The sequence below is a fragment of the Delphinapterus leucas genome, chromosome 15, assembly GCF_059928025.1.
Source record: "Delphinapterus leucas isolate spDelLeu-1000000601 "Yukka" chromosome 15, BTC_Dleu_Yukka2, whole genome shotgun sequence".
Taxonomy (NCBI): Eukaryota; Metazoa; Chordata; class Mammalia; order Artiodactyla; family Monodontidae; genus Delphinapterus; species Delphinapterus leucas.
The window spans coordinates 11,776,910-11,779,877 of NC_143143.1; the positions used below are offsets into that span (position 1 = coordinate 11,776,910).

General features: G+C 38.9%; 1 pseudogene; it reads right to left on the reverse strand.

Annotated features, from left to right (window-relative positions):
• Positions 1–455: 455 nt before the first annotated feature.
• LOC115803796 (U6 spliceosomal RNA) lies at positions 456–555 on the reverse strand (annotated as a pseudogene).
• Positions 556–2,968: the final 2,413 nt, after the last annotated feature.

A 2,968-nucleotide genomic window follows, 5' to 3' on the forward strand; every position in this document is an offset into this window, starting at 1 on the left:
AACTGAAATCTTCAATGAAATGAATAATTTCTAGAAAGATATAGATTACTAAAAATAACTCAAGAAATATAAATCTAAACAGAATAACCGAAGAAGTTGAAGAAATAATTTGATAACAACTAAAAAAAATGCAGTTTGTCCCAATGTTTCCACGAGAACAATTTTCATACTTTTAAGAAACAGATGGTTTCAATGTTGCATAAAATATCCAGAGCGCAAAAAGAGATACGAGTACGTTTATGTCCATTAGGCAAAGCATGATCTTCTTCCTAAAATCTGATAATGATAAAATACACAAAAAGAAAATTACAGGCACATATCACAAGTGAATATGGATAGGAAAAGCTTAAATAAAATCCTCACTCTAAAAAGAAACTTGTCTTACTTTAACTCTTTAGTTGTTTTTTCTTTTTTTCTGGTTAACAGCTTCATTGAGATATAATTCTTATGCCATAAAAAATATAAAACACTTTATGAATTTATCCTTGCCCAGAGGCCAGACTAATCTTCTCTATGCCGTTCCAATTTTAGCATAGGTGCTGCTAAACAGAGCACAAGAGATGATAACTTCATAAGTTAAGTTGAAATAAATTATGAAGGATGGTCCGTTTGTACATTATAAATAACCATTGGACAAAACTAATATAACTCAAATCAAAGGGAAAATATCATCTGGAGAAAACATTCACAGCAAATGTAACAAAGGGTTCATGTCTGTGTTATGTAAAGAACTTATACATATTGATGCCAAAACATTAAGTCCCCAATACGTAAACTAGCAAAAAACTAGAGAAGACAATTCATAAAAACAGAAATACTACTAGTAAACAAGCATCTGGGAAAACATTCAACTTCTCTTGTAATCAAAGAAATGCCCCCTCAAATAATGTGGTAGCATATTACACTCACTACATTAGAGGAACTTTAGAAACTATCCAGAATTACAACACTGCAGTAAAACCAGTCCCCACACATGCCCTATAAATTGATATCAGCTCTTGGCGATACATATCAGGAACCATCTTAAAAGTCCATAATATCCCTTTATCCTGAGGATATTTTAAAGAATAAAAATTAAAGCTACATGAGATGTTCATTGCAATGTCGCTTTAACAGCCAAAATAAATAAATGAAAGACCACCTAAATCCAACAACAGGAAGATTATTAATGAAAGGCTAAAAATGACTGTTTAGGGCTTCCCTGGTGGCACAGCAGTTAAGAATCCGCCTGCCAATGCAGGGGACATGGGTTCGAGTCCTGGGCCGGGAAGACCCCACATGCCGTGGAGCAACTAAGCCCGTGTGCCACAACTACTGAGCCTGCACTTTAGAGCCCGTGAGCCTCGTCTACTGAAACCCGCACGCCTAGAGCCCGTGCTCCACAACAAGAGAAGCCACCACAATGAGACGCCCGAGCGCCACAATGAAGAGGAGCCCCCGCTAGCCGCAACTAGAGAAAGCCTGCGTGCAGCAACAAAGACCCAACTCAGCCAAAAATAAATAAATTTATTTTAAAAATAAAAATAAAAATTACTGTTTAGAACTATAATAAAAACTACACTTTATCAAGCACCCTCATATACACAACTCCTTTCAGTCCTCAAGGGTCCCAGGAGGTGGGAAGGAATCACACTAACCAAGACTCAGAAAAACTAAGTGATTTGCACAAGTGACTCTCCAACACTTGCTACCAAATTCCAGGCTCTCTCAATGTTAAAGTGGGTGGTTGTGAATATCTGCTCTGAGCCTCAGTTTTCTTGTCCAGCAAATAGGGCTAATAAGAATACCTAAAGAGTAGTTAAGAGAATCCAATGAAGCTCTTAAATGGCTGTGAACTCTTAGTACAGGGTATGGTACACAGTAGCACTCAGTAAATTTTAAGAATAATGATAATACAAAGCTGTATCAATTCAGTACAATTACAGCAATGTAAATATGTCTGCAAGCAGATGAGGACCAGAAAGAGGAAGGAATAATGCAAATGTATGCTGCAAAAGCAAGGCAAGAGCAAAAGAATCACTTTTCTTTTTGGAATTATTTTTGTTTTAGTACAATAAGTCGAAATCTGGAGAGAAAAAGAATATACCAAAATCTCCTAAAAAGGAACTGACATCTTTGGAGGAGCCGCATATTAAATCTGGGATCACTGCCTCTAGGACACTTGAAATAATAAACTCAGCATATGTGCCCCCTGGAGACGGCACATGGTGTGGGGAACTGGCCAGCGGATGGCGCTGTTTCACTTACCCAAGGGACCAAGGAAGCATTTATTGGCCTCAATAATATATTAGTGCTAGTTGTTCGGTCTTCCTTAAAGATTCTTTTTTCTTTTTCCCTTTTTTTCCTTCTTAAAACTGAGGCTCAGAAGCATCTCAAACAAATCTCCATGTAGTTGGGAAATAGATCCAAGTCCACTCCTGATGAACAGCAACATTCCACGGGAGATGCTTTGCAGTGAGCAAGGTCATCTGCAGGGCCAAGGAGAATGTCGTTACTTCTCCCTTTGGTCCTGTGACTAGAAGCTACCATCAGTGTTCAGCAAAGACTTAGCTGGTGTTAGCCCCCCAGGTTTTTAACCTACAAACTGGGAACAATTCAAACCACCAGAGAGATAGTTTTCAGAGTAATGAGGGAAAAGGCTAGAGGTGTCCCTTGGCTTTTCCTCCCAAAAGTCAGCAAGGCCTGAAAATCTCTACTACAAGGGCATAGGTAGAAAGTAACTCCACTCTCAGCATCTACATCGTGACAGGCTTGTAAAGGACAGGTAGGAACTGGTGTAGCTGTGGTATAGAAATGAAGTCGATCCAGGCTGTGGTCTTGAGCTTGAATCGTCAGCAACTGCCTACATGAGTCAGAACTTATGCAGCTGGTATATGAGCTCCAATAAAGGAAGTGACAGTTCAGCAAAGGATATAAATTCAGAAGAGAAATGTCAGGGGATGACACAGAACCCAGCATGACCAGAGGC